At 41.8% G+C, this 13,678-nt stretch overlaps 1 protein-coding gene across 2 annotated transcripts in view; it reads left to right on the top strand.

Moving 5' to 3' along the window:
* The window catches only part of LOC131126177 (corticotropin-releasing factor receptor 2), a 41,874-nt gene that overhangs the window by 11,574 nt on the left and 16,622 nt on the right, over positions 1-13,678 (top strand). The gene's annotated exons all lie outside the window — the stretch shown is intronic.

The raw sequence follows: 13,678 nt of genomic DNA on the forward strand, positions 1-13,678 counted from the left end.
GCACATATAGACAAACAACCATTCACACTCACATTCATACCTATGGACAATTTGGAGTCGTCAATTAACCTAGCATGTTTTTGGAATGTGGGAGGAAACCACAATAATCGGAGAAAACCCACACAAAGATGCCTGAGCGAGGATCGAACCCCGCAGGCCACTGTGCAGCATTGGCTGGCAACCAGTCCAGGGTGTACCCTGCCTCTCCCCTGAAGTCAGCTGGGATAGGCTCCAGCATACCCCTGCGGCCCTAGTGAGGATAAGCGTGATCGAAGACCTTAAGGAGTTTCTAAATAGAACAAAATGCTAAAAAAAAAAAAGAAATGGGAGCGCAAAAAATTGACTGAATAACTTGTTAATCATTCATTTTGTTGTTTGCAATAAATTGCTTAGTCCAATTTTTTTTTTGTCCCTGTCCCATTTCTTATATCAACATACTGTTCTTTCGGTCTTGATCTAATTTTGTTACTGGGATGTCTCTGTAGGTAATTTCAAGGAAACCTTGAAGATGCTCCTCATTATGTATACTTTACTTTTCAGTTGACTCTGCTAACTGTAATTTTAGTTGACTAAAATGTGAAATTTAGTCGACTAAAACCTAAAACTATATTTTAGTCAAAAACCTAACACTGGTCAGCATTCTATATGGGGTCTAACAATTGTGTTTTCAATCAAACCTTTACCATCAGTTTTTGTATGATACCCCTTGTACCCCTTTCAGTACCCCTTCAAACCGAGGGCCAAGGGCAAAAAGGCTCTAAGAAATGAGACACGACTTGATTCTCATTTTGTCATCCCCTTTCACCACTTGCTGGGTGTGACAATCTTGTTGCCTATTTTTTTTGTACAGTATTGCACGTAACAAAGTAGTATGTCTGCCTTTTAGTATGTCATTCCTCAAAATCGAGTGCTCAAATAAAGCATCCTACGTGTTGTTGATATTGGGGAAAGTTGCAAGTACTTTGATAAAGAAGGTGAGAAACACTATTGAGTTAAATCTTGCCAGGATGTACAGAAGTCTGCATTCAATTGTCATTTATATTCATGGTATTTCTGTATTTTCTATGGAACAAAATTTTACAGGTACCGCTATTCCCTTATTGAGGCATGAAGAGAAAGTGGACGGTTCCATAAAGACTGTAAAATTAGTCACATGCTTCATGGGGCCGTCATCACACTGCTAGAAATTCTAATATAAAGTTACAGATGCAGGAGACAGCCCGGAGTTAAACAGCACTTGACGGAAATGAAATGAAGTGACAATGGTTGGATGCACTTCCTTTCTGCTCTCCTTGCGTGAGTGCTGCACTCAAGGTGACCGAGTCCTATAAAATGAGATGAGACTCTGAAAACTGCAGATACTATTTCCAAATCTTAAACATCCTCAGGAAGCAAGATTTCTGCACTAATTTTCGGCCAAATTAGTTAAAATAGGTTATGTTGGGGGCCGCACGGTAAGCATGTTTTCCAAATAGTCGGGAGAACAGGAAGACCTGGGTTCAAATCACCGCTTGAGCATCTCTGTGTGGAGTTTGCATGTTCTCCCTGTGCGTGCGTGGGTTTTCTCCGGGTTCTCCGGCTTCCTACCAAATTCCATGACATTGCTCTGCACTGTCCGTTCAGTTCCTTCAAAAAGCTGACTTGCTGCGAGTGCTCCTGGGGGTAGGGGGTTAAAGCTCACTCCCTGCGTCATCATGTGGAATGATGGGGAGCACAATGGAGTTTGGAAGACAGTGGTTCCAAGCAGTCTTTCTTGGCTGAACTGGCACAGAGTATTCACAGTGCAGTGAAAGGAGAAAGTCAGCAATGCTTTACTCAAACCTTTTACCTTGTCTGATGAAACCTAGCAAGTGGAGAAAGCTCATTTTTATTCCTTTGCGCTTCACACGGACGACAACCGGAATTGCTGAAGCACTGATTACAAGAAAAAAGAGGGCTGATTTGATCTCTGATCGCTGGTTGAAATATATATTGTCCTTACCATAAAAAGTTTGATTGACATTTGTGAGTAGGAGAGATGTAACAAAGATGCATTTGATTATTTTTTCTCATGATGGATGTTCTTTTTAAAAGGTCAACTATTATGAAAATGTACTTTTTAGTGCAGTTTGACCAGTAAGATGTGTGCCTAGAACCTGTTTGTGAGCACCACAGGTGAGAAAGGCTATCCTCTCCCTCACCTGCTCGACGAGGCTGTCAAACAGACTCTTGCTTTTTTCATGAAATCAAAAAGAAAAATCATAATTCCTGGGGGGGTATTATGGGCCTCCGACCAGCTCCTAGATCGATAATCGTGTCCCGCATATACACCCAACACTATAGGCTTCACTACACATCTTAAAACAAAGTGTTAAAGTGGATCTCTGTCAACTGCTGGGGAAATATTTTCCCACACAGTTTTTTCTTCTCACAATTGCAGCGTTTCATTCACACGGTCAATTTACGCGGGATTCCACATCTAACTGTAGATTCCGTTCTTATTGGCCAGTTCCGCAATTCCTTCCAGAGCGCACGACTACTAAAATAACATAAAAGCGGAGTAAACACAAGCAACAGCTTTGCTAGCTCGTAGGTTGAAAGCTAGCTCCCAAGTTGAAAGCCGACTAGCTTTTAGCATAACATTAGCTCCCCTGCTTTAAAGATACATACGTTATTTACTGTGGAAATATTTCAGGAAGCTATTTATTTAAGTTTTTGGGGGGCATTTGTGTTCTGTCGTTCTCAGTTGTCTTTGTAAGCTAACGTCTACTGTTTAAATATTGAATTGTTAAGGAGTAGGAGATATTGGTACCAAAGTCTAGAGTGCTCTCTTGCGGCTGTGAATTTATTAGGTATAATTTTTCATTTATAAGTCGCTCCGGAGCGCGCAGACCTCGCAGCTAGGAGACCTGGGTTCGATTCCACCCTCGGCCATCTCTGTGTGGAGTTTGCATGTTCTCCCCGTGCATGCGTGGGTTTTCTCCGGGTACTCCGGTTTCCTCCCACATTCCAAAAACATGCTAGGTTAACTGGCGACTCCAAATTGTCCATAGGTATGAATGTGAGTGTGAATGGTTGTTTGTCTATATGTGCCCTGTGATTGGCTGGCCACCAGTCCAGGGTCTAAAGACAGCTGGGATAGGCTCCAACATCCCCTGCGGTAGAAAATGAATGAAAGTCACTCTGGAGTATAAGTCGGAGGAACAACCAACTTACGAAAAAAGGCCGGAAAATATGATTAGTTGACAAATGTGAATGTGGAGTGCTAAGGCTACATCCATGATATAGTTCTGTAGAACGCAGCATGGGTGTCATCGAAAAAAGAGAAGCGGTCACTTTTTGCCATGCGACTGAAGACAAATCTTTGTGTTTGTGTGGTCCATATCAGTGCCGAGAATGTGTCTCTTCTTGCTGCGTTGGTGCAGCAGTTTGACAGCCAACCGCCTTCTTAACTGACAGTCACAGGAGGCGAGTGTGACTCAGTGAATGCTGTCCCTCTGACTAAACAAACAACCCTCCAAAAAAAAAACTAAACGTGCTAAAGCACTAAAATCATACCTTCAGTCTTGATGTGTAAATTATAGTGTTTTTATGTTGGGAAACTGAAATCAGTACCTTCTAAGACATACTGGCAGCTAAATAAAAGATCTGTCAGCTGTAAAATTCTCTGCATATGGAAATATAGAAAAATCTTCAGTGTCCCTTTGGAAAACTTTCTCACCAAATAATTAATACAAACAGAGTTTTTTTTCCACTACATCACTGCTACATTTCTGCTCCATTTATTTTAATTAAAAGTTTAAGCCATTCCAGGACGGCCATGTTAATGTTATACCGCCAGGCCGTAGGTGGAAAACTTCCAGGTGAAATGATAAGGAAATTATTAGAGTTCACCACTATCTGTAACTGTTTTTGCTCAACATCTAAATTATCTGTATTTGTGACCCTAATGAGGATAAGCGGTATAGAAAACGGATGGATGGGTATCTGTAAGGCTCTAAGCAGAAATTAAATCAGTACATTACTGTAAGTTTGAAATTGATACGGATTGATGAGAAGTTTCTGTATTTATTAGTATTCAGCTCTATGTGTACTGTGTATGTGTGTAAGTGATCTTTGTATTATTTTTTTCATGATCTGTGTGAAGTTGGTGATTCGTGCAAACATCCAATGATGGCAAACAGGGAAATAATCTTTCAGCTTTGTTCACTGTATTTTTCTCAAAAGTACTGCGTTCAATACTACAAGCAAAGTTTTCCAACTCACTTTATGCCACCAGCCAAATTTAAAAAAACAAGCAGACAATTAAAATTAAAACAACGCATACGTTACGATACAGGCTTAAGATTATGCAACCTGCATACTGATATTTGACCATGCTAATGTATATAATGTAATATGATAGCCACACAGGCAGAATATTTGATGCAGCTCTTGTACTTACCACTGTGCAGGTGTACCTAATGTTGTGGCCAGTCAATACGGTACTCAAGTTAGGTTAGTTACCACTGTCTTTGTACTGCCAAGTGAAAATTAGCAAAATTCTTATATTGTAGGAAGCCGGCCTGTTTTATGATGACTTCATGGACTAAGAAAAATATATATTTCAAGGGAAAAAAAAGGGGTTGTGGTACCCCTGAGTTGTTATGTAAGTGACACACAAGTTACGAAACATGTTTGCCAAGTAACTTTAGATACAAACCGAAATAGAGGCAAGCTGAGGAAAACCTAATCAACTCGAAGCAGTCACCAACGCCACACAAGCCGTTTTCAACTTGCCAATTACACCGTGTACGTCATTGCAGCCTGGCGAGTCGGTCTCGGGAGGGGTGGTCGCTGTGTGTGATCGGCCAATCACAGAACAAGAATACACAATTATGGATAATAACGGGATGTACTCTTTTTGTGTTTGTACTGATGGTGTGTCTGTATGCATTTTATGATTTGAATTTGATGTGCCTCTCTGTTTTATAAACAAAACAGAAGTAAATAGCATTACATAGCAATAATGTACAACCTCCACTGGGGGAACATGAGCTAGTACGTGTGTCCAAAAATCTTGTGGACCACTGCTGTATATTATATAATCACGAGTTGTCTTAATTCATGAGTAATTTATTCACTGTATGACTAGTACTCTCTTCAGTGTATACAGTAAATAGTGACAAAAGCAGTCATTCCCATACTTTAGCCTTTTGCAATTGATATAGTTCATATAATTGATAAGTTGAAAAGCCCTTCTGAAGCTGTTCAAGTAATAATGGCTTCTTATGACCAAATATGAGCTGTTCATGAGCCACACAATTAGATTGAGATGTTTTTTCAGTCGTCACAAAGAAACACGCTCATGAAAACACAAACATGTCATCGGTCACTTGCATGAGGAATTAAGCGCGACTACCACGTGGCAGTAATCTTCTTTATGTGGAGTGATTCAGCTGCCATATTGGCTCCAATCAAACGGGGGCCAGTGAAAGCCTGTGGAACAGCCACACTGGCATGTGCGTGCTGACAGGTTCATTGGAGTCTAACACATTATGATGTGAACTTCAACTCGTTGAGGAGTTTCGCTAACTGGGAGCTTTTGCATTTGGCTGGGGGGGGGTTGAGTGATTCCGTCATGAAGGACGTTTTTGTGTTTTTTTTCCCCCATTTTCTTTCCCACAGTTGGATCATGAATAGACTAAGCATGAGGGAAATAATATGTTGTGCGTGCAATTTGAAAAGGCTACAAATGTCAGTGGTCAATTATGAGTTAACTATGTAGAAAATGCCAGTAATTGCAATTGATTTTATGATCCTGGTGAATGTCTTCGCCTGCCCTCTGACATGTGCTTTGCTCTCCGGCCTCGCTCCATTTCCTGCTGCCTAACTGAATCACTTGATCATCACACCACATGGAGCTGTTAGCTGCCATGTTGTGGCCTAGTTTCATCTGACCCCGGTACGCTAAACTACATTTTAACCGGGCTTCCGCCAATGTTGCCGGTTGCCGTTCAAGCCTCGCATGAGCTGTTTTGGTTATGCAATTTTAATGTACCCAAGCCTTTTTTGAAAACTTGTACACTACCTGCAATTTGACACTCACTTCTTTGTGATTGCCACAAAGCAGAAAGCACCAGCTGGTTGCATCCACGACGTGCCTTGATGCAACAAAGAAGAGCATTAACAAAACACAGGAGGAGAAGCGCACAAGTATAGCATCAGAAATGTGACTAAAGTTGATGTGCTAAAAAAAGGTGCAGGATATCCTGCAAAAAGTTGATAACTTTTATTTCCTTTTGGCATCATTAAGCTGATGACTGTATTGAGGTTTTTAGCAAGAATGTGGCAGCTTACACTAAAATGATTTTGTGTCCGTCAACTATATGGAAAAAAAAATGGGGGACTTTATTTAGATTTACATTAGACCAATAAACTCCACCAGCAAATGTGTCATGCAAAATTCATGACAACCCTCAATACAGGGTGGCACACTGTGCAGCTTTGACCTCTATTCTTAACATCAGAACATGCCGCCCCTCCCGAGACAGTTTCACTGTCTGTATTGTGTTTGTGCACAAGAGTTGCATGGCTCCTGCTTGCTTGGATGAAATCCAGCTTGCGTTCTTTAAATTGCTTTATTTTGGTTTGTATGATATTTAAAGTTACTTGGTAAACGTGTTTTGTAATGTAAAACGAGTGTCGCACTGGTGCCAGTGTTTTTCAGTCAGTTGTAAAACTTTGTTCGCCATACCGAACGCAGTGCTTTTGAGAAAACTATTGACAATTATTGAGAAAATTTGACAAATTATTTACCTATTTATCGTCACTGGATGTTTGCATGAATCACCAACTTCACAAAATAATTTCAAAATGAAATAAAGTGTTACAGATCACTTAAACACATACACAGTACACAAAGCATAATAATAAACAACAAATAGCAAATGCTTATCAAACCATGTCAATTTCAGACTGGACCCCCACCTTTTTCCAGTTAAGTCATGACCACTTTGGAGTTATGCCCCGCCCATTCCGAGTACAGATACAGATCATTTAGATGGGTGAACAGATACAGATAGCAGTGTACTCGCTCATCCCTAGTAATATACATGCCTTTGCTCAGGGAATGGTAAACACTAAATAAGACACTAGTCATTCACAACTGATCTCGTGGGCTGTATTCAGACCAAGGGCCGCCACTTGAAAACCCATTGGTCTCCACCACACACTCAAAATTATAATATTGCAAAATCTACCAAAATCTCACGTTTGTTAGTTTAGTCAGTCTTCTGAGTCACGCTCGCCTCCTGTGGCTGTTAAATTGAGAAGGCGGTTGGCTGTCAAAACTGCTGCACCAACTGGCAACAGCACACATTCCAAGCAGTGGTATGGACCACACAAGCCCAAACTGCACAGAACACAATGAGTGGGCACAGAGTCACAAAAAGCCCACCACTTCATGGAAAACAGAAAGTAAAAAAAATGGGCTTCGCTGCACATCACAAACAAACCACTAAAACTACTAATTATCTGTCACTCAGCTGTTAGGGTTAGGGTTAGGGTTTACAGACGTGATCTGTAAATATGATAAACTAACATGATGTTGCTTTTAAAATGGGAGTGTAATTTTAACACTGTAGCTGCAGAGAACATACCAACTCCTTATTTCTAAAATCACAAATACTTAAACTCGCTGATATAGTTAATCTTCAAACAGCTAAAATAATGCATAAGACTAAAAATAACCAATTACCTAAAAATGTCATCCAATACAAGAGGAGAAACATGATCTCAGGGAAGAACTAAATTTGAAACACTTGTATGCTAGTCATAGCATTTCAGTATGTGGAATCAAACTATGTGTAGTGTGGGGTGATTTTAGGGCTGACTAAATAACGCAGAAGAGTAGTTCTTGGGAGCCTGAACTAGTGTAAATGAGACACGGAAACGGGTGCTTTGCAGTGAAATTATGCATTGTAAACGAGGCAACAAAATGATAAACAAAAGTAAATTTTCACAAAACAGAGGATTACAAGTGGCTGTTCTAACAGTTCAATGAGTCTCTGGGGTAACGGGGAGTTGAGGCCTCCACTCTGGAGGAATGGTTCTCTATTCTTTAGTCCAATATCCAGAGTCAAAAAGAAAGACAGTCCTACCCGTTCGCTGGGCTTTCTTTGCTTGGGGTAGGACCAAAGCAGTCTAAAAAAAAACAAAACAAAACCTGACCTGCACCGGCCAGAAACAAACAGGTAACACGTCAACTTCACCAAATTTACCGGTAAATACGCCAAACATACTTCCAATTCAAGATGGCCGTCCTTCACTTGTGGCATTCATCCCACTTTACTGTCTAGAAATAAGTTCAGCAGTTGAAATATACACATACACATGTAGCGGCCGCAGACGTGGCCGGTGAAATGGAAAAGGCTTACCACAAAGTTGTTTTCTGTAGGTATCGATATCAAAGAGGGTTGTAAGCATGCCGCTTGTTGACCAGCCACAGTAGAAGCCACTGATTACCTGCACCTGCTGGCCCTTTAGTGCTGCCTTGCAGGACAGACAGCGAATCAGGAGGGGACCTACCGTCAGCTGACCCAGTCATATGACTGCTGCTCATTTGGGTGGTGGCATGACATGGGTTACATATGGAATGGATTGAGTAAGACCCTTGAACAATGCACAACGATGAGCCAATTCAAGGAACAATACAAGCAGTTGATGTTTGCTAAATACAAGGATGAAGAGTCTTGAACCAGTCATGATGTGCTATATATATCACTATATTGGCACTTACTATGGTGCCCATTATGTCATTGTATGTTCATATCACCTTGTACTTCGGTGCGTGACAAAAATTAAAAAAAAAAAAAATAATAATAAAAACTGGGCGGCACGGCGGTCTAGTGGTTAGCGCACAGACCTCACAGCTAGGAGACCAGGGTTCAATTCCACCCTCGGCCATCTCTGTGTGGAGTTTGCATGTTCTCCCCGTGCATGTGTGGGTTTTCTCCGGGTACTCCGGTTTCCTCCCACATTCCAAAAACATGCTAGGTTAATTGGCGACTCCAAATTGTCCATAGGTATGAATGTGAGTGTGAATGGTTGTTTGTCTATATGTGCCCTGTGATTGGCTGGCGACCAGTACAGGGTGTACCCCGCCTCTCGCCCGAAGACAGCTGTGATAGGCTCCAGCACCCCCGCGACCCTCGTGAGGAAAAGCGGTAGATAATGAATGAATGAATAATAAAAACTTAAACTATATTAGGAAAGCAGGAAGTGAACAAATGTAACAGTTACTGATTGTAAAAGTATCAGATGGAGGGGTAGGCTTTAATAAGCTTTGCTTCTTCCTACTCCTTTTGGATCCTTTATGTGATGCACTCAATTGTAATCTGATGCATGTTCAAATGAAATAAAACCATTACCATTACCTGGCTTTGCTAGTTATGCTAGTGTTGCTTATGTTTGTGTCCATTATCACTCTCATTTATGTTAAATTGTTGTATGTGACATATGGTAGCTATTACAGTGGATAAGTATAAAGGTACAGTGTACATGTAAAAGTCAGCCAGTCAGTCAAATGTCCTGAGTCATAAAGTTAATCTGACCTTCTTCTGGCTTAAATTACATGTCAGGTTCTGTGGTTATCATCACACATCACACACACTGGTACCCTTGTATGGTAGTGCCACAAAAAAAACACCAAGCAACCATGGATGCTCACTGAACTGAAGTCTGAAGTCAAAACCAAACTTTACCACTTTTAAAGGACGTGACATTGGAAGTTACACTATAAATGTGTAATGTGTTTATCTCGCCAAGTAATGACACACATAATGAGATTGCAGGTGTGTGTTTTGTGCATGAGGCAAGAAAGGACAGACTGCAGTGGTGGTGGGAGATGTTGGCAGCCAGCGAACGAGCTGGCAGTCGCATTCCATCTCAACACCAGTAGGATACCTCAGTGTCCCAAGACGGCAAGGAATGACTTGTGAAAAGCGGCCCCAAAAGAATAATAGAAGGAATACTGCTTTATCATGCACACTGTGCAGATGGTTAGTCAGAAATGCATTTTCCATGCACCAGTGCCAGGGAATTCATGTTGTGCGTCAGTGAAAACGCTCCCACTCTTCCCTTACTTTGCTTCAACACCATCACTGCATGTTTCACATATGTAGTGTGATATTCGCCTGCAGAGGCCCACAAATATGGGAAGCACAGTGTGCGGCTAAAATTAGTGTCAAACGATTTAAAGCAGGGGTTGCTGCATGCGGCTCTTCAGTCTCTTCAGCTCATTTCGCAATCCTCAAATATTGTGGTGAGTGTGCATCTTTGTAATTAGTTAAAAATATCAGGTTTTCTTTGAAACTGTGAATGCATCCTGGCTGAGTTCTGACTGGTGACTGGATAAGCGCGAAGAATGGATGCGGAACCGGTGTTTGTCTGCTTGGTTGAGATGTGACAGACATGTCTTCCTCCCAATGTTGTAAACTAACCATCAATATAGCCCCAAAAACAAACATCTCAGAAGAAAATATCCAATGTTTGACAGCAAATGTTAACTACATGTAATCGTGTTGTTTATGATAATGTGACCTCTGAGTACCGTGTTGTCACTTGAGGACCACAAGGATCAGTGCTTGGCCCTCTTATGTTCAATATATACATGCTGCCTTTCGGGAACCTCATTCGCAAACATAAGATTAGCTTTGAGTGGTTAGCGCACAGACCTCACAGCGAGGAGACCCGAGTTCAATCCCACCCTCGGCCATCTCTGATTGGAGTTTGCATGCCCATGTTTGCATGTGGGTTTTCTCCGGGTACTCCGGTTTCCTCCCACATTCTAAAAACATGCTTGGTTTATTGGCGACTCCAAATTGTCCATAGGTATGAATGTGAGTGTGAATGGTTGTTTGTCTATATGTGCCCTGTGATTGGCTGGGTGTACCCCGCCTCTCGCCCGAAGACAGCTGGGATAGGCTCCAGCACCCCCCGCAACCCTCGTGAGAATGCGCAGTAGAAAATGTATGAATGAATGAATGAAGATTAGCTTTCACTGTTATGCCGATGACTCAGCTGTATGTGCTATTAAAGCAAACTGACCCACGGAACTGCTCTAATCTTGAGGCATGTCTCATTAATATTAAACAATAGATGTCCTATAACATGTTACTCTTAAACCCTGACAAAATGAGCTATATAAATAAACTTCACTTGACTGAGGTTGTTGTATTTACGTATACTATTTGATGTCTGCTTCCAAAAACAACATCCTGCCTTGTAGGTGATTGCATTTCTCAGTCTATGTGTGATACAATATACTGTTGTGTATCATTCTTCTCATTTTGCAAGGGTTGTCTCTTGAGAAACTCTTTGAAGTCGTCCTTCTCATCCGACAGCCTGATTGACCGTGTTTCTGATATTGAGTCCACCGGTGTCATTTTGCTTTATATTTGACACTGCTGCTAGGAAACCAGTTCGAACCTCAGTAGTTAGCCAGTTAGCTTGACTTGCTAGCAGCTATCAACACATGTAAGTAGTTTGTTTCAAGAAATCTCTACCGCGTCTATTCAAATTAATCTAGTGGGAGCCAGCAAGCAGTGCTGATCTTGTGTTCATAAAGTGTAGTCAGGAATGGTAATGGTAATGGTTTTATTTCATTTGAACATGCATCAGATTACAATTGAATGCATCACATAATCAGTTCACAGTTCCACATGTCCAAAAGGAGTAGGAAGAAGCAAAGCTTATTAAATCCTACCCCTCCATCTGGTACTTTTACAATCAGTAACTGTTACATTTGTTCACTTCCTGCTTTCCTAATATAATGTATTTACTGTATCTTCAACAGCGCTCCTGTCATGTATGTGCTTCCCAAACTACTGGCAGAAAAAAAATCATTATGACTTTGTTTTAATGAAAAAGTGGTGCAGGATCATTTTGAACTTTGAAATAACATTTTGCCACACTGATATACAGTAACTATTGTGAATGGTGTGAGGTTTCCTTTTGGTGGTGCAGTACAATGAAGTGCAGTACACTTTTTTTTTATTGTATTACTTTTTGCTATAGAAATTGTATTTCTTCACTGGCCAGTCATACTAAAAGTTAACTGTTGAACACTTTTTATCATTCAATGCATGCATGCGTCAAAGGGCACCAGGTGTCAAAAAAACATTTTGTGCTAAATAAAGATAAATGACTTATTTTACATTCAATACAGTAAAATGCATACAATTGATTTCGTATATTGTTAAACGACTTCCGGAAAGCAGTCGAATGACGATGGAGTGGACATCGAGAAAGAAACCTAATTAAATGATGAGTATCTGACCAGAGCGTTGTAGTGGAATAAATTAAAAACGTGAAGCTCCCCTCTCCACAGGTCTGTTTCCTCACTTCTCTTTCTCTCCATTCTGTATAGCTTTTAAGAGATAACCACCCAACTGACTGTGAAAAATTGCAAAATGGAAAAACTTCAACAGTAAAGTTTATTATGCAAAGCAGCATTTTAAAAAGATATGGATGCCAGCTTGGGGAGAGGATTTGCGTGACTTACTCCCACTTGCTCCTTCCTGAGCCACCACCTTATCACGGTGGAGGAGTTTGCGTGTCCCAGCATTCCTAGGAGCTAAGTTGTCGGGGGCTTCCATGCCCCATAGGGTCATGTATGACAAACAGGTCCTGGAGGAGGAACCACATAGAGTGGCTCATCAGAACCTAATGTACGGAAATAACATTGGACCTAGATTTCCCGCCCCCAGATGCAAGTGACCAGGGCTCCCCTCTGCAGCCTCTGATGCCCCTCTGGGGCACGATGGCGAGTGTCTGGTAGCCGGCCCGGCACCATTGGGCTCAGCCGGGCATAGCCCAAAGAGGTAACGTCAATACCCTTTCCCTTGAGCTCACCGGTCAAAGGATAGAGGTGGGAACCTTGGCGGTCTGATCCTCGACTGCAGAAGGTAGCTCTGGAATGTCCATGCGCGACGTGGAGAAGTTTCGGCTAGATGTAGTTGGACACTGCAAGGGCCCTGGAACCAATTCTCTCAGGATGGGCTGGACTTTATTCCACTTTATTCCACTCTGCTCTTGCCAGCAGTGAGAGGCGATGGGCAGGGGAAGAAATTTATTTTGCCCTCCTACTCATTTTGTTTGTACATTGGAGTTTAACCCCGTGGGTGGGGGGACGAGTTCTGATTCATTTTTGCAACGGTCTGCAGCTCTGGCAGTTGCTGAGGCAAAAACTCACACACGGGAGGGACGAGGAGAAGACTTCCGGCCAGCTTTGAAGAGATTCTGGACCACCATTTGCACGTCTGCAGTGCACAATCATGGCTTGAGATGTTATGGACTGGTGGAAAGAATACTTTGATGACCTCCTCAATCCCACCGACATGTCTTCTGTGAGGAATTAGTGCCTGGGGACTCCACAGTGGGGTCTTCTCTCTCGGGGGCTAAGGTTGCTACGGTTGTCAAAATCCTCCTCAGTGGCCTGGGGATGGATGAGATCCCTGGGGTTCCCTGTTTAGGCTGCTTCCCCCTTGATCTGACCTCATATAAGCAGAAGAAGATGGGTGGATGGACTACCGTTAGTGTCGTTGCATTGGTATTCTGTATAGTCTGGCAGATTGTCGTACTAAATTTTGAGCCTTTACGCAATCTACTTTTCCAAATCACATCACCTTGTCACTACTGAGCAAAGGAAATTTTGGCC

The sequence above is a fragment of the Doryrhamphus excisus genome, chromosome 3, assembly GCF_030265055.1.
Source record: "Doryrhamphus excisus isolate RoL2022-K1 chromosome 3, RoL_Dexc_1.0, whole genome shotgun sequence".
Taxonomy (NCBI): Eukaryota; Metazoa; Chordata; class Actinopteri; order Syngnathiformes; family Syngnathidae; genus Doryrhamphus; species Doryrhamphus excisus.